Here is a 19647-nt window from a genome sequence, read left to right as displayed (position 1 = left end):
CACTGACCTACTTCCTTAATATTTTAGCATCAATTTGATATTTGAAACGTAGCTCATACTACTCAGGTGAGCGATCCAGGGTAATCATTACCCTCTTGTTTAATATGTAAAACTATATCTGTAAAGTGATTTTTAGTGTTTTTTACAGCAGGTATTAAATTTTGCTTGAATGTGTTACAGGGATCAGGTGATGCCACTCCAGGGTCTATGAAGAAGACTGGCTCAGTTGACCAGCCAGGGGAGGTGAAAAAGGCCAGATACTCTTCTGGTGCTGTAGGAAGCCCAGGTCAAGCTAAAAAGTGAACAAAGAGTGGTTAACCTGTAGAGAAACAGTACTGTGATGGGGTTGTGAATTTCCTGCAGAAGTTAGCCTGCCAGGTAACATAGTTTATGATATATTACCTGTATAGATTATAGTGTTCTTGATATATAATTTGTTGGAAAATTGAAAATGTTTTGCTAGCAAAAATAGCAGGTAAAGAATACTTTATATTGTGATCAGATTTTAGAACTGACAAATTAAAATACTCAGAAGAGCAGTTGTCAGAAAAATAAAGCATCTTGCTCAAGATTACTCATAGTGGTGGGTGTCTTGTCTGTCCGTGCCTCCGTCCGAAGTTCGTGACACGCCTATCCCAAAAAGTATTTGATATAAATTGATGAAACCTTGCATGAGTCTTTATCATGATATAAACTTGCACACCTCCTACCAATTTTTACATAGACTTATATAGGAAAAACTTTAAAAATCTTTTTGTTTAAAACTGCAAGGCCTAGGCTTTTGATATTTGATATATGGCATTGCCTAGTGGTCCTTCACCAAGATTATTCAAATTATGCCCCTTAGGTGAATAGAGGCCCCACCCAGGGGGTCGCAAGTTTTACATAGACTTATATAGGAAAGAAACTTTAAAAATCTTCTTGCCTGAAACTGAAAGGCCAAGGCATTTGATATTTGGTATGTTGCATTGCTTAGCAGTCTTCTACCATAATTGTTCAAATTATGCCCCTGGGGGTGAAAAGAGGCCCTGTCTGTGGGCCCCAAGTTTTACATTATATAGGAACTAAAAAAGTTCTTGTCTGAAAGTTCAAGGTGCAAGCCTTTGATATTTTGTATATAGCAATGCTTAGTGGTTCTCTAACAAAATTGTTCAAATTATGCCCTGAGGTGAAAAGAGGCCCCGCCTGGAGGTCACTGTGTATCAGTTATATAGGAAAATATACTTCAAAAATTATCTGATCATATTTCCTAGACTGTTTAATTATAATTACCTCATGACCCCAAGAAATTAGGGTTGACTGCGACCTTGACCTTCTGACCTACATTTTAAGCTCGACTATTTGAAGAATAAGTAGTGCTATCCTACTCACCATGGCGTCGGTGTCGGCGTCACACCTTGGTTAAGTTTTTCCTACCAGTCCACATTTTGACAAAGTCTTTTGAGATAAAGCTTTGAAACTTTCAACACTTGTTAACCATCACCATGACCATTTATAGGCAATAGCACATAACTCCATCAAGGATTTTGGCTGAATTATGGCCCTTTTTGACTTAGAAATCTTGGTTAAGTTTTTCGTACCAGTTCATATTTTGACAAAGTCTTTTGAGATAAAGCTTTGAAACTTTCAACACCTGTTAACCATCACCATGTCCAGTTATAGGTAAGAGTACATAACTCCATCAAGGATTTTGGCTGAATTATGGCCCCTTTTGACTTAGAAATCTGGGTTAAGTTTTTCGTACCAGTTCATATTTTGACAAAGTCTTTTGAGATAAAGCTTTGAAACTTTCAACACCTGTTTACCATCACCATGTCCAGTTATAGGCAAGAGTACATAACTCCATCAAGAATTTTGGCTGAATTATGGCCCCTTTTGACTTAGAAATCTGGGTTAAATTTTTCGTACCAATTAATATTTTGTGTAAAGTGTTTGACATAATTATGGCTTTTAAACTTTTATCACATGTTCAGTATAATAGTCTCTATCTGTAGGAAAGAGTACATAACTCTGTCATCTATTTTGGCTGAATTATGACCCTTTTTGGACTTGGAAATTTGTTCTGTTTTCATACAAGTCCACGTTTTGTCAAAACTATTTGACATATTGCTTTTAATCTTTGAACACTTGTTTATCATCATGATTTCAATCTGTAGGCAAGAGTACATAACTTTGACAACTATTTTGGCTGAATTATGGCCCTTTTTGGACTTTGAAATTGGTTCACACATTGCCATTTAGTGCAAGACTTATCGAAATCCACAAATACAGGAAAATTGTTTGTCTAATCATTTTTAGCTCACCTGTCACATAGTGACAAGGTGAGCTTTTGTGATCACCCTTTGTCCATTGTGCGTCCGTGCGTCCGTCCGTCAACAATTTCTTGTCTGCACGATAGTGGTTTCATTTATGATTTTATTTTAACCAAACTTGCACACAACTTGTATCACCATAAGATCTCGGTTCCTTTCTTGAACTGGCCAGATCCCAGTATGGGTTCCAGAGTTATGGCCCCTGAAGGGCCAAAATTAGCTATTTTGATCTTGTCTGCACAATAGCAGCTTTATTTATGATTTAATTTTTAGCTCACCTGTCACATAGTGACAAGGTGAGCTTTTGTGATCACGCAGCGTCCGTTCGTCTGTCCGTCCGTCCGTCCGTCCGTGCGTAAACTTTTCCTTGTGACATCTCTAGAGGTCACATTTTTTGTGGGATCTTTATGAAAGTTGGTCAGAATGTTCATCTTGATGATATCTAGGTCAAGTTTGAAACTGGGTCACGTGCATTCAAAAACTAGGTCAGTAGGTCTAAAAATAGAAAAACCTTGTGACCTCTCTAGAGGCCATATATTTCACAGGATCTTCATGAAAATTGGTCAGAACGTTCACCTTGATGATATCTAGATCAAGTTCGAAACTGGGTCACGTGCCAACAAAAACTAGGTCAGTAGGTCAAATAATAGAAAAACCTTGTGACCTCTCTAGAGGCCATATTTTTCATGGGGTCTGTATGAAAGTTGGTCTGAATGTTCATCTTGATGATATCTAGGTCAAGTTTGAAACTGGGTCACGTGCCATCAAAAACTAGGTCAGTAGGTCTAAAAATAGAAAAACCTTGTGACCTCTCTAGAAGAGGCCATATATTTCACGAGATCTTCATGAAAATTGGTCAGAATGTTCACCTTGATGATATCTAGGTCAAGTTTGAAAGTGGGTCACGTGCCTTCAAAAACTAGGTCAGTAGGTCAAATAATAGAAAAACCTTGGGACCTCTCTAGAGGCTATATTTTTCATGGGATCTGTATGAAAGTTGGTCTGAATGTTTATCTTGATGATATCTAGGTCAAGTTCGAAACTGGGTCACATGCCATCAAAAACTAGGTCAGTAGGTCAAATAATAGAAAAACCTTGTGACCTCTCTAAAGGCCATATTTTTTATGGGATCTGTATGAAAGTTGGTCTGAATGTTCATCTTGATGATATCTAGGTCAAGTTCGAAACAGGGTCATGTGCGGTCAAAGTGTGTCATATGCCTTCAAAAAGTAGGTCAGTAGGTCAAATAATGAAAAAACGTGACCTCTCTAGAGGCCATATTTTTCATGGGATCTGTATGAAAGTCTGAATGTTTATCAACTGGGTCATGTGGGAAGAGGTGAGCGATTCAGGACCATCATGGTCCTCTTGTTACTAAACTTGCACACAACTTGTATCACCATAAGATCTTGGTTCCTTTCTTGAACCAGCCAGATCCCTTAATGGGTTCCAGAGTTATGGACCCTGAAAGGGCCAAAATTAGCTATTTTGACCTTGTTTGCACAATGGCAGCTTCATTTATGATTTGACTTTAACCAGTCTTGCACACAACTTGTTTCACCACAAGATATTGGTTCCTTTCTTGAACTGGCCAGATTCCGTTATGGGTTCTGGAGTTATGGCCCCTGATAGGACCAGAATTAGCAATTTTGACCTTGTCCGCACAATAGCAGCCTCATTTATGATTTGAATTTAATCAAACTTGAACAAAACTTGTGTCAACATAAGATCTTGGTTCCTTTCTTGAACCGGCCAGATCCCTTAATGGGTTCCAGAGTTATGGCCCCTGAAAGGGCCAAAATTAGCTATTTTGTTATCAAAATGGATTTATATCAGTAAGTACTTTTAGGACTCATTTGAAATTTCATTATTGCCTTTAGTTGGACTGAGACAATCAGGAAAGATAACAATGGTCTGATTTTATGTTAAATTACCCCCCTTTATTAGCTCGACTATTCAAAGAATAGTCTAGCTATTCTACTCACCCTGGCGTCGGCGTCGGCGTCGGCGTCACACCTTGGTTAAGTTTTTGCATGCAAGTACATACAGCCATCAATTAAAGGCATATAGCTTTGAAACTTATTTTTTCTTTTTCTAGGTCAATAACCAACCTCTCTGGGACAAGTCCCATAACTCTGACATGTATTTTGAGCAAATTATGCCCCCTTTTGGACTTAGAAAATTTTGGTTAAATTTTTACATGCAAGTTACTATCTCCAAAACTAATGCAGATATTGATTTGAAACTTCACACGTGTCTTCGGGGTTATAAAACTAGTTGATAGCAGCAAGTCCCATAACTCTGACTTTCATTTTGGCCAAATTATGCCCCCTTTTGGACTTAGAAAGTTCTGGTTAAAGTTTTGCATGCAAGTACATACAGCTATTTCTAAAAGGCATATAGATTTGAAACTTATTAACCAGGTTTTCGTTGAAAACCTGAGTTATTAGATTGGGGTAGATGTCGGTTGGGCGGGCGGGCGGCGGTGGTGGCGGCGGCGGCGGCGTCAAACTGGTGTTTCCGGTCAATAACTTTTGTTTCAGTAAAGATATTTGAATAAAACTTGGTATGTATGTAGCTTATATCAAGACAAAGGCTGGGATTGATTTTGGGGTTTCTGGGGTCAAGGTCAAGGTCACTATTACTTAAAATATAAAAAGGGTTTCCGGTCAATAACTTTTGTTTCGGTAAAGATATTTGAATAAAACTTGGTATGTATGTAGCTTATATCAAGACAAAGGCTGGGATTGATTTTGGGGTTTCTGGGGTCAAGGTCAAGGTCACTGTTACTTAAAATAGAAAAAGGGTTTCCGGTCAATAACTTAACTTAGGAATGAGCTATCATGATGAAACTTAGTGTATAGAAAACTTATATAAAGTTGTAGCTTGGGATTGATTTTGGGGTTTCTGGGATCAAGGTCAAGGTCATTGTTACTAAAATTAGGGTTAGGGTTAGGTTAGGGTTAGGGTTAGCATATCTTCTACATGCATGGAGGGATTTTGATGAAAGTTGGCACAATTGTTCACCATCATGAGACGGAGTGTCATGCGCAAGAACCAGGTCCCTAGGTCTAAGGTCAAGGTCACACTTAGAGGTCAAAGGATACAAGAATGAAAACTTTGTCCGGAGCATATCTTCTTCATGCATAGAGGGATTTTGATGTAACTTGGCACAATTATACACCATCATGAGACGAAGTGTCTTGCGCAGTTCCTTCTTTAGAATTACTTCCCTTTGTTGTTACTATAAATAGCTTATATTGTAACTTTTTCATTACTAGACGTAGGGAAAAATCGAGACCACTTTTCTGTAGTACAACATGCATGTTACATCCAATTTTGAGGTGTATTTTGACCAATCTCTACCTGGTAAGGATTTCTGTGTGGACTTACAATTTTTTTTTTTTTTTAAAGATTAATTTCCCTTAGTTGTTACTATAAATAACTTATATTGTAACTTTTTTATAATTGACCGTAGGGAAAAACCAAGACCACTTTTCTGTGGTATCTCTTTTTTTGTGGACTTAGAAAAAGCAAAAGAATTACAATGATTATTAAACAACCACAAAATTAAAATTACATCTGCAAATACAGGTGCTAGAGTAAAGAAATTTGCTGTGACGGGCGTATATTGTGACATTCTGGCACTCTTGTTTATTCTTATGAAAAGTGTTGAAAACCTGGTTTCGTGGCATTGCCGCGTTTCTTGTTTTTTCTTTTTCTAGATCAATTACCAACCTCACTGGGTCAAGTTCCATAACTCTGACATGTATTTTTAGCAAATTATGCCCCCTTTTAGACTTAAAAAATTTTGGTTAAAGTTTTACATGCAAGTTATTATCTCCAAAACTAATGCAGATATTGATTTGAAACTTCACATGTGTCTTCAGGGTTATAAAACTAGTTGATAGCAGCAAGTTCCATAACTCTGACCTTCATTTTGGCCAAATTATGCCCCCTTTTGGACTTAGCAAATTCTGGTTAAAGTTTTGCGTGCAAGTACATACAGCTATTACTAAAAGGCATATAGATTTGAAACTTATTTTTTCTTTTTCTAGATCAATTACTAACCTCACTGGATCAAGTTCCATAACTCTGGCATGTATTTTGGGCAAATTATGCCCCCTTTTGGACTTTGAAAATTCTGGTTAAAGTTTTACATGCGAGTTTCTATCTCCAAAACTAATGCAGATATTGATTTGAAACTTCACATGTGCCTTAGGGGTTATAAAACTAGTTGATAGCAGCAAGTCCCATAACTGATATGCATTTTGGTCAAATTATTCCCCCTTCTGAACTTAAAACTCTTTTGATATTTAACCTTTTTAGGTAATATTTTCCTGCCTCTGGGACAATATTTGGAATAGTCGAGCTTGACTGTCTGACGGACAGCTCTTGTTTCAAATTAAAATGGGTATATCTCCATAACTAATGAAGATACTGATTGGAAATTTCATTTATGCTGTCAGATTGACTTTGGCAGTCATTGAAGATACATATTGACTGAATTTATACAAATTACATCCCTTTATTTTTTATGTAAACGAATATACATAGCAGCTTCTAATGAGGTTGGTTTGAAATGTTATTTGTGATTTCCATAGTAAGAAATAGTCATGTTAGATAACTATTGATTGAACGTTTATCAATATGAATACTTTTCTAATATATCGTTAATTACCTCCCCTGATTTCAATAAAAATGGATTTATCTCAGTAAGTATTTATAGGACTCATTTGAAATTTCATTATTGTCATTAGTTGGACTGAAACAATCAGGGTAGATAACTATGGACTGATTTTATGTCAAATTGCCTCCCTTTATTTCAAATTAAAATGGATTTATCTCGGTAACCAATGAAGGTTCTGATTTGAAATGTCATTTATGCAATCAGATTGTCTCGGACAATCAAGGTAGATAACTTTTGGCTGAATATATGACAGATTACCTCCCTTTATTTCATGTAAATGAATATACCTCGGCAGAATCTAATGAGATTGGTTTTAAATGTTATTAAGTCTTCCAGGGTAAGAAATAGTCATGCTAGTACAAAATGCAGCATTTGAGCGTAGGATACTCAAACTTGATATTGAAATTGGCCCTGACTAGTATGTGACCCATAGGTCAAAAGGGACTGTTACAACAAAATGTTTATCCTGATGATATTTTATGTGTATGCCTATGTGATCTTTGTCAAAACTTGATCTGATCATTTAGAGCAATGGTACTCAGGTGAGCGATATAGGGCCATGATGGCCCTCTTGTTTTCTTTTGTTTGAATATCTTTGGTAATATTTTGACCTCATTCTTCAATCAATTCTTCGAATAGTGGAGCGCGCTGTCATCCGACAGCTCTTGTTGTTTTTTGAGATACAGCCTTGAAATTTGGATGACATATACAGTTTTGCACACCCATCTTAACAGCATAGAAATTTGGACCATGTCAAAAACTTCCGATAAAGATTTCAATACTAATCTTTAATGTTCTTAGCCCTGACCTACTTTCTTGTTTTTAAAGCTATAGCAAAAAGATTTGGACCACATGTATTATGTTTGAAACAGATTTCAGTACTCATCTTAAATAGTCGTAATCAGGTGAGCGATATAGGGCCATCATGGCCCTCTTATTAAATTATAGCCCCTGAAATAGTCAAAAATATGCATTTTTACCTAATAATGTGACTAGCTCAAAAAGTGTTTGATGAATCTTTATCATGATGTTACCTTGCAAACTTGGCATTCTTCTTGGGAATCTTAGCACTTATTTCAGAGTTACAGCCCTTGAAATAGCCAAAATATTGGATTTTTTTTGTGATGCTCATAGTTCAAAAAGTATATGGCCTAGAATAATGAATCCTTTTCATAAAATGTTTGTTGAGGCTATACCACTTACAGAGTTCTGCTGAGACTGCGTTTTTGCGCCATTGGCGCGAAAAAAATATGAATGGCGCACCAGATTTCGCGTCGGTGGGCCTTTGGCGCACCAGAAAATCTGAAACTCAAACCCGATAATGATCGCTAGTTTGCCAGTCTTGCACGGTAGATAGACACATTATTGCCCCTTATTTGTGACAAATGTACCAGTGGGGCCGCACCCTGTGTCCAACAGACACATTTTAGTTCTTATTCAAAATATATCACAAAAAATAATTTAGAACTTCATTTGTGCTGCACAAGATTACAAGGAGATTTAAATATGGAATTAGTAAATACTGTTTGGGGCCTCCATGGCCCAGTGGTTAAGGAGGCTGACTCTGAATTATTTGCCCCTCTAGTTCAATACATTGCTTGGGGTGAAGAATTTTTTAGCTCCACTATTCAGAGAATAGGGAGGGCTATTCTACTTGTCCCGGCGTTGGCATCAGCGTGAGCTTCGAAATTCTTGGTTAAAGTTTTTCAGCAACCTTTGTTTTTTTAGCTCGAATATTTAAAGAATAGGGGAGCTATCCTACTCGCCCCAGCGTTGGCGTGAGCGTCACACAAATGTTAAAGTTTGCATACCACCCCAAATATTTTCAAAGTCCATTGAGATATTGCTTTCATATTCTGCATACTTGTTTACCATCATGACCCCATTCTGTAAACAGGAGAAGACAACTCTATCAAGCATTTTGACTGAATTATGGCCCCTTTTCGACTTAGACTATACTTATTGTAATGTTAAAGTTTGCGTACCACCCCAAATATTTTCAAAGTCCATTAAGATACTGCTTTCATATTTTGCATACTTGTTTACCATCATGACCCCAGTCTGTAAAAAGGAGGAGGCAACTCTATCAAGCATTTTGACTGAATTATGGCCCCTTTTCGACTTAGAATATGCTTATTGTAATGTTAACGTTTTACTCGTAGCTTATATTATACTATCAAGCACTGAGAATAGTCGAGCACGCTTTCCACTGACAGCTCTTGTTTGTTACTATTGCTTATATCTTACTGTAACTTCACATAAACATTATCCAGCATACAAGGTATGTGCAGCGGCTGGGTCTAATATACCCAAGGTCAAGGTCACCAAGGTGTTCTACTTAGGCTACTTTTAAGGTCAAATTCACCAAGGTGTTATACTTAGGTTATTTTTAAGGTTAAAGTTTTTCGGCAACCTTTGTTTTTCTGTCAAATCTTTGTTACTATTGCTTATATGTTACTGTAAGTTCACATAAACATTGTCTAGCATACAAACAAATTATGTGCAAGGGCTGGGTCCAATATACCCAAGGTCAAGGTCACCAAGGTGTTCTACTTAGGCTACGTTTAAGGTTGAAGTTTTCCAGTAATCTTTGTTTTTCTGTCATATCTATGTTACTATTGCTTCAATAATATCTTAATGTAAATTCACATAAACATTGTCTAGCATACAAACAAAGTATGTGAAGGGGCTGGGCCCCATATAACAAAGGTCAAGATCACCAAAGTGTTATAATTGGAATTATTTTCATGTTAATTTTTCGAAAGCTTCGTTTATAGACATACCTTTGGTACATTAAAAGATAATGACTTGAAATTAAAAATATATCTTTGTTATCATCTACATGTGTGGTTACAATCCCTTTAACTCTTATTGTATTTTTGACAGAATTATGCCCCTTTCATACTTTAAGTTTTTTGGCAATCTTTGCTTTCTGGATATAACTTTAGTACAATATAAGATAATGATTTGAAACTTAAAATGTATCATTATTATCATCATCTGCATGTGTGGTAACAATTCCCATAACTGTGATTTGTACTTTTAACCAAATTATGCTCCTTTCATACTTAAACGTTTTGACAAACTTCGTTTTCTGGAAATGACTTTGGTACTATATTATGGATTGAAACTCAAAATACATCTTTACCATCATCATCATTACCCCTTCCATACTTGACCTTTAACCCCTCTGAGTAGTAGTGTCTTTTTATATTTTGGTGTATCTTCCTTTAAAAGTAGAAGTCTGTTAGACATACATTTCTTTTACTGTCTAATCGCCGAATAGTGGAGCGCGCTGCCTTACGGACAGTTCTTGTTCATTTGTGGAGCTTACATAAAGGTCAGTGGTTCTACCCAGGTGCTCACCTGTACCTGTAATAATAAATGGAGGGGTACCTTATATTTTCCTCCACCATCAAATGCTGGAATACCACCTTAATGTTGATATGACGTAAAACCCAACAAAGTAATTCAACGATAAAATACTGCTTATATGAAATTGCTTTCAAGTATATTATACATTATATTAAATTTTTAATTTCTGAATTAATATTGAAGATAACTCTTGTAGATATTTGTTGTAAGCAGTAATATCTATTCAGGTGAGTGAGGTAGCAGGCTCACCAGGAGAGGTGCTGTCGAGGAGATGTGTGTCACTCCTGAAAATGGTCTTAAGACGGATGTATGGCTTGGTTTGATAAACTTCTGAATACTGTAGAAAGTCATCAGCCAGATTTCACCAACATATGTACAGCCTCAGAGTTATTGTGCTTCCTTCTAACTATACTGGTAAGTTAACATTTCCCTGCTGAATTTCTAAAATGAACTTGTCCATCTTTCAATATGGACAATACCATTAATTGTCAAAAGGGGTGCTTACCAAAAAGATACAGACTGAATGGCCAACAGTGCAGATTATGATCTACACTTGTTGCAAAGGTAGAATCAGCCATGTCCAGCATGATAAGGGTTAAAAATGAAAGCTTTTTCGCTTGGGAAATTTTTTTTTCTGTCTTGTTTTATAGCATGGAGTAGAGCTACTATGAAATTATCAGTGTTTGTTTGGGCACTAATATTTGTAGGTTTCTTGTTTACGTTAGTCAATGAAATCAGATCGTGAGAAATCAGTAGATGTTTGAATTTCATGACAGCCTGCCCGCTAAGTTCAGTAGGATCTATGGATTGTGGGGTCGTAATTTCGAGCCCTGGCCAAGATGTAATCTGTGATGATTTGATAAAAGACTGTGTTTGAAAACATAATGGCTTTGCGACCAGCATGGATCCGCGCAGTCTGGTCAGTATCCATGCTGTTCGCTTTCAAAGTCTATTGCAATTAGAGAAACTGTTAGCGAACAACATGGATCCTGACCAGACTGCGCGGATGCGCAGGCTGGTCTGGATCCATGCTGGTCGCATACCCACTATGTTGGTTTTCTCATGGCACGGCTCATTTGTCCTCCACCTCAGATTCATGTTAGGAAGTTTGCAGTTATTTGCAGAGAACAGGTTTTTACTGGTACAGAATATAGGAACACTGATTGGGTTAACTGCCTGCCGTTACATAACTGAAATACTGTTGGAACATGGTGTTAAAGCCAAAACAAACAAGCAAACAAATTCATGACCGCCAAAACTGCAAAATTTCATGGCCAAGTATATAACTGATTTCAAATTGTGAGGGATTGTAGTGGTTTGGATGGTTTGCAATTCCTCTTTGTACTGCATCTTTAATGGAAGGTAGATATATATACATATTATATATAGATATTACCTGGTGACCATCATCAGTAATGGTCAAAACTAAGGTGCAAGTCTGGTGACAGTGTCTGTAATAGATTGCACAAGGTCTACATAACAAATTTTAGGAAGTATTAGGCAGCCTTTTAGTAATAGACCAAGGCTTTGGCTAGACTGTTCATAACTTGGCAGGTATCGGGTCTGATCATGTTTCCGCTGGGGGAGACATATTGTTTTTGCCCTCTCCGTCGGTCCTTCCTTCCTTGCATCCTTCCATCCGTCCATCCATCCATCCATCCGTCACACTTCATTTCTGATCAATAACTGGAGAAAGATTTGGCCTAGAATCTTCAAACTTCATAGGTTGACAGGGCTTATGAAGTAGACGACCCCTATTGTTTTTGGGGTCACTCCATCAAAGGTCACAGGGGCCTGAACATGGAAAACCATTTCCGATCAATAACTCGAGAACCACTTGACCCAGAATTTTGAAACTTCATAGGATGATTGGTCATGCAGAGTAGATGACCCCTATTGATTTTTGGGTCCCTACAGGGCTATAACATGGAAAACCATTTCCAATTAATAACTTAAGAACCACTTGACCTAGAATGTTGAAACTTTATAGGATGATGATTGGACATGCAGAGTAGATGATCCCTATTGTTTTTGCGGCCACTTTATTAAAGGTCAAGGTCGCAGTGGACAGAACATGGAAATCTATTTCCAGGCAATAACTTGAGAATGATTTGAAACTGAACCTTCAAGTCCCATAAGGTCATAGGACTTAGAGTAGATGACCCCTGTTGATATGGGGTGGGGGGAGGGGTCACTCGATGAAAGGTCACAGAGGCCTGAACATGGAAAAACATTGCCAATTCATAACTTGAGAACCATAAAGCCCAGAATGTTAAAACTTGGTGGAATGATTGGACATGCGAAGTAGATGATCCCTATTGCAGCCAACTGTCAGTGTCTCTTTAACTTCTTGCCTATACGACTATGCATTGGGGGAGACATGTGCTTTTCTACAAAAGCGTTTTCTAGTTGTTCTGAACTAAATTGTTACAGTGAGAAGCCATTGCAGTCTGAAGTAGAACTGTCATAGTGAGATACTGCAGTCAGTACAATGTTGAATTTGAGTGATTTGGTCAAAGTTGCTTTAATGATTTATGATAGTTTGTGACTTAAGCAGAAATTTTTTCACACATAATTACTATAAAATCATTGATATTAGCAGGGACTAATTTCTGTGGTAATCATGGTTGCAGCATTCCTTGAAATGTAATCCCATTGATTGACCAAGGCTCCTAGTCTCTTATTAGCTCACCTGAGCACAAAATTTTCAAGGTGAGCTTTTGTGATTGCCCTGTGTCTGTTGTTGTAGTTTGTTGTTATCTGTTGTCAACAATTTGACTTTTAGCACTTCAGAGGTCACAATTTTTGCCCAATCTTAATGAAACTTGGTCAGAATATTATCTTCAATAAAATCTTGTTCAAGTTTGATATTGGGTCATATTGGGTCAAGAATTAGGTCACAAGGTCAAATCAAAGGAAAAGCTTGTTAACACTCTAGAGGCCACATTTGTGACTGTATCTTCATGAATCATATTTAGAATGTTATTCTTGATGATCTTCAGGTCAAGATTGAATCTGGGTTATGTGTCTATCAAATGAAAGGAAAAGCTAGTTAACACTCTAGAGGCCACATTTATGACTATATCTTCATGAAACTTGATCAGAATGTTAGTCTTGGTGATTTTAGATCAAGTTCAAATCTGGGTCAGGTGGGGTCAAAAACAAGGTCACCAGGTCAAATCAGAGTAATAGCTAGTTAACACTCTAGATGTGAAAATAATTGTTTGCGAAATCATGTTCACTGTTAATTGTAATTAACATGGTTTATTGCAATACCACTTACATATCATAAACAATTAGAATCACATCACACCTCGGCGCAAGAAGTGGATAACTGCATTGACTTAAAGGAATTTCACTTTTAACACTAAGGTGACAAACTGTGTGCAAATGTTAAATTTTAACAGTACATCATAGAGAACATAACCTTTATAATTTAAAAAAGTAATTACCTGGATATGAAATGTTCCTTATATCAATAAACTGTTAACATCTGTGTTGGGTTTACATTCTCAAGCTTTCCAGTTAGCACAAAGTTATTATTATGTCTCCCCCAGGAGACATATTGTTTTTGCCCTGTCCGTCCGTCCGTACGTCACACTTCATTTCCGAGCAATAACTGGAGAACCATTTGACCTAGAACCTTCAAACTTCATAGGGTTGTAGGGCTGCTGGAGTAGACGACCCCTGTTGTTTTTGGGGTCACTCTGTCAAAGGTCAAGGTCACAGGGGCCTGAACATTGAAAACCATTTCCGATCAATAACTAGAGAACCACTTGACCCAGAATGTTGAAGCTTCATAGGATGATTGGCCATGAAGAGTAGATGACCCCTATTGATTTTGGGGTCACTCCGTCAAAGGTCAAGGTCACAGGGGCCTGAACATTGAAAACCATTTCCGATCAATAACTAGAGAACCACTTGACCCAGAATGTTGAAACTTCATAGGATGATTGGCCATGAAGAGTAGATGACCCCTATCGATTTTGGGGTCACTCCGTCAAAGGTCAAGGTCACAGGGGCCTGAACATTGAAAACCATTTCCGATCAATATCTAGAGAACCACTTGACCAAGAATGTTGAAACTTCATAGGATGATTGGCCATGAAGAGTAGATGACCCCTATCGATTTTGGGGTCACTCCGTCAAAGGTCAAGGTCACAGGGGCCTGAACATTGAAAACCATTTCCAGTCAGTAACTTGAGAACCACTTGACCTACAATGTTGAATCTTAATAGGATGATTGGGCATGCAGAGTAGATGACCCCTATCGATTTTGGGGTCACTCCGTCAAAGGTCAAGGTCACAGGGGCCTGAACATTGAAAACCATTTCCGGTCAGTAACTTGAGAACCACTTGACCCAGAATGTTGAAACTTAATAGGATGATTGGTCATGCAGAGTAGATGACCCCTATTTGTTTTTGGGGTCACTCCTTTAAAGGTCAAGGTCACAGGGGCCTGAACATTGAAAAACATTTCCAGTCAGTAACTTGAGAACCACTTGACCCAGAATGATGAAACTTCATAGGATGATTAGTCATGCAGAGTAGATGACCCCTAACGATTTTAGGGTCACTCTGTTAAAGGTCAAGGCCACAGGGGCCTGAACATGGAAAACCATTTCCAATCAATAACTTGAGAACCTCTCGACCCAGAATGTTGAAACTTCATAGGATGATTGTTCATGCAGAGTAAATGACCCCTATTGTTTTTGGGGTCACTCCGTCAAAGGTCAAGGTCACAGAGGCCTGAACATTGATAACCAGTTCCGATCAATAACTTGAGAACCACTTGACCCAGAATGTTGAAACTTCATAGGATGATTGGCCATGAAGAGTAGATGACCCCTATCAATTTTGGGGTCACTCCGTCAAAGGTCAAGGTCACAGGGGCCTGAACATTGAAAACCATTTCCGGTCAGTAACTTGAGAACCACTTGACCTACAATGTTGAAACTTAATAGGATGATTGAACATGCAGAGTAGATGACCCCTATTTATTTTGAGGTCACAGGAGCCTGAACAGTGACTTGAGAACCACTAGGCCAAGACTGTTGAAATTTAGCGGGATGACTGGACATGCCAAGTAGATAATCCCTATTGCAGCCAACCATCAGTGTCTCTTTGACTTCTGCTCCTGACCCCTATTGACTTCTTGCCTATAGGACTTTGCATTGGGGGAGACATGCGCTTTTTTACAAAAGCATTTTCTACTTGAAAACTATATTCAACAATAAAAAAATGGTTTTATATCATTATGTCACTGCTTACAGGACCCCTGGTGAAACAACTGATAATTTCAAATTATCTCCCTTAATAGTGAACAAATGCTAAATACGGCCAATTGCGCCTATTCCAGCTACGGAAACCAATTTTAATGAGTAAGCAAGTACTCAATCGAAAAATCCGCAAATACTTGAGTAATGTAGAAAACTCAGTGCCTGTCCGCTTAGCACTATAGGTAGAGCGCAGATCTGTGGATTGCAGGGTAATGTCAGTTTGATCCCCGGGCAGGACTTGTGTTTTCCCTGACGATTTGATAATTGTGTCTGAAATCAATCTCTTATTCATGTGGGGAAGTTGGCAGTTACTTGCGGAAAACAGGCTTGTACTGGTACAGAATCCAGGAACACTGATTAGATTAACTGCCCGCCTTTACATAACTGTTGAAAAACGGCATTTAAACCCAAAACAAACAAACAAATAAAACTCAGTATACATGCAGTATTAAATTTAAGCCATTTATTAACAATTTCAGATATTAGAATACTTCTATTCCAATGGCTGTGAGCATGAAACAACATGGCTTTGTGATGAAGACCCCTTCCATGAATCAATCAAGCACATGTATATCTTTAATTGAAGTAAGTATTGTGCAACAGTTATTTAAACAGGACTGGCTAAATCAATAGTTGCTCTTTTTCAACATAGCTTTTTTAGTGTCCGTTAGTGATTTCAAATAGTTCAGTGCACTGTTATTACAATGCATGTCTTGTACATCAAGTCGACACAGCACCATTCATAATGTTTCAATATTCCATTTTCCTAAAAATCTGCTTAATCAATATAGAAATGGGAATGTGTATTTTTTCAAAAAAGGACCATCTAGTTAAGTTACGTTTTGATAAGAAAAAAAAAAGTTTTTCAAATTTTGCTTAAATCTTCAAGTTCGTGAGGTGACGTCACATGACAGGTTTCATAATTCTGGCTGATATTTCGGCAAAATAATGTATCTTTATAATTTGAAAAGTTTTGTGAAAGTTTATTTCTGTCAAGTAAAATTATTGTACTGAATGCATCTAGGCTCGAATCAGGTCTTTGATAAAATAAAGTAGCCACTCAAGTCAGTTTCTATAATGCCAAAATTTTGCTTTTTTTTTAACTTCTACAATTTTGGGAAAGCTTTTGCATGTAAGGGTCAGATATTGTTGAGCATACTATTACTAGAAAGCCAGTATTTTCTTAAAAAGCATTTTTTGAAAAGATAGTATAATATTTTTGTAGTATTTAAACGTCTGCTTTGGCAGGACATAGATAACCAGCAGCGGACAGCTTCACAAAAACTGTCAACTCTTACTTCAGCACTTTTTATCCCCCACCAATGAAATCAGGAGGTGGGTATTGAAATGGCGCTGTCCATCCGTCCGTCCGCAGCCATTTCTCAGTAACTGCCTGGTAAAATTTCATGAAACTTGAAATAAACATGAACCAACATACTGTTTTTTTTTTATTGGTCAATTTCCCTTAGAGTTATTGCTCTTGATTTAATGAAAAATGTCCATACGCAGCCATTCCTCAGTAACTAGCAGGTAGAATTTCATTAAACTTGAAATAGACATGAACCAAGATACTGCGATGATGCCCTTCAAGTTTTTTTTTGATTGGTCAATTTCCCTTGGAGTTATTGCCCATGATTTAATGAAAAATACACGTCTGCAGCCATTTCTCAGTAACAAGTTTGTAGAATTTCATGAAACTTGAAATAAATATGAACCAACATACTTTGATGATGTCCGTCATTATCTTTTTTTATTGGTCAATTTTCCATACAGTTATTGCCCTTTAATTGTTTAAAAATCCACGGATTTGTACATAATAAACCAACCAATTGGAAGAATTTCCTTAAACTTCTTTCATTCTTTTCCATGAACATTTATTATAAACATGTGAAGTTGTGTACTCACACCTGGTCGCCACCTTGCCTTGGTCACTCCCCCAATTTTTTTTTTTTTTTTTCGTTCTTAATTTTCCATCAATATTTATAATCAACATATAAAGTTTTGTACCCTCCCCCACCCCACACACAAAAAAAAACCATTCATTTTCTGTTAATTTGATTTTGACTGATGAAATTATTTGCTTCTTTGTAACATTCTTAACTTTTTGCTGGATATATTTTTTTGCCGTTCCTCACCACAGACCCTTTCGGCGGGGGATACCAATTCATCGAATTTGTTTGTTCAACTTTCACCGAGCTGTTCAGAATGCTTATTGGCAAAATAACTCTGCTACATATTTTCTCTAGCATTAACTACCCTTTAATTAATAAAAATTAGTTAATAAAAGCGTCCACTCCATAATTGTTTTCTTTGAACTGTAAAACCTCTACCTATTTCTATGACAAGCCAGTTTCCACAGTTATGGCCAGTGAATCACTTGAATAAGTGACAACTGGATGTGTCTACTCAGAAAAAGGACGGGTTTATTTACCTCGACTGAGGTAATAGAGAATAGACCTCCCTATTATATGAATTCTCAGGTTTTTATTAACAGCCAGTATTTTCAGAGTTATTGCCCTTGAATTTCTGAAAATTCAGAAAATTGTGTCTGCACTCCAGAACTGGTGGTATATCTTTTTTGTATATTAGTCATATTTATTTTTGCAAAATCTACGTCAAGATCAATGAATAAGCCAGTTAAAGATAAGTTTTGGCCCTTAAATTTATATACAGACCAGATCTCCAGATCTCCAAATGTATAACCTATACTGTGTTGGTGCCCTGTAAAACCCAAATAAATAAATAAGATCTCCAAATGTATCACCATTGAATGTTATAGCCAAAATTTCTATAATAAATAAATACAAAGGTCAAAATGAATCCGTTAGGTCTTGAGTAACATGGAGAATTCCATCTAGGTAACTCCAGAAAAAGTCTTAGTTTTATCTTCCACCAAGTACTGAATCCAAGCTTGCTTTTCTAAATCTACCAACTTTTAACATATTTTTTTTTCATTAACACTTTAAACCCTTTTTCTGCATTCTTTTATTTCTCTGATCTTTGACTAGGAACTTTCAGTTGAGAAGGTGGCATGCTTTCCTCCCTTGCACAGTACACCTCCCTCCCTTGCACTGCACTTTGCATGTTTGCTGCTTTCTCAGTGGAAAGATTTCAAGTTAAAGTATTGGAGAAATAAGGGGTGTCTAAATTGGAAAATTTGTCTAATTAGTCACATTAACATTAAGTAAGCAAGCAGTATTTAGTACATGGTGCTAACCAGTCCATCATTTGCTGCCTTCATAAGGTAAGCATCAAATACTTAACCACTACACCACCAGTCTCTATTTATGTCATTTAAGGTCATCTTTAAAGCAAACTTTTGTCTAATAGTCTGTAGGAATAGACAAAATGGAAAATACTTTCAAATTTCATATAATAATCAGTTGATCAAAACTGCCATTATCCTGAAAGATAATGACAGGTTAAAGCAGAGAGATGAATAAACCAACTCCTTTTTATACGCCCGAAGGGACGTATTATGTTATGGTCCCGGTGTAACTTGACACAAATGTACACCACACCGAGACTACATGCAGAGCGCATGTTTTGGATATCTCATTTCAAGGTCAAGGTCATACATAGGGGTCAAAGGTCATATGAGTGTGTTTTGTGTCCGCTCTGTAACTCTTGAACTGCTTGAAGGATTTCAAAGAAACTGGGCACAAATGTTCACCACACTGAGACGACATGCAGAGCGCTTGTTTCAGATGACTAGCTTCAGGGTCTAGTCACACTTAGGAGTGAAAGGTCATATATGACTTTGCTGTGTCTGCTCTGTAACTCTTGAACTGCTTGAAGGATTTCAAAGAAACTTGGCACAAATGTTCACCAGACTGAGGCGACGTGCAGAGTGCATGTTTTGGATGACTGGCCTCAAGGTCAAGGTCACACTTAGGGGTCAAAGGTCATATATGACTTTGCTTTGTGTATATTGCTATTCATTGCAGTGCTCTTGTTTTTATTTGGCAGATCCCTTTTTGTTCTCTTACAA

The 19647-nt window shown here is 37.3% G+C and overlaps 1 long non-coding RNA gene across 1 annotated transcript; it reads left to right on the top strand.

Annotated features, from left to right (window-relative positions):
• Nucleotides 1–273: 273 nt before the first annotated feature.
• On the top strand, nt 274–16242 carry LOC128546969 (uncharacterized). Its single transcript, XR_008366232.1, has 3 exons — nt 274–378; nt 10605–10791; nt 16136–16242. It is a non-coding gene; the product is annotated as an uncharacterized LOC128546969 (long non-coding RNA).
• Nucleotides 16243–19647: the final 3405 nt, after the last annotated feature.

The sequence above is a fragment of the Mercenaria mercenaria genome, chromosome 11 (genome assembly GCF_021730395.1).
Source record: "Mercenaria mercenaria strain notata chromosome 11, MADL_Memer_1, whole genome shotgun sequence".
In the NCBI taxonomy this organism is placed as follows: Eukaryota; Metazoa; Mollusca; class Bivalvia; order Venerida; family Veneridae; genus Mercenaria; species Mercenaria mercenaria.
This window is presented reverse-complemented; position numbering and strand designations above follow the sequence as displayed.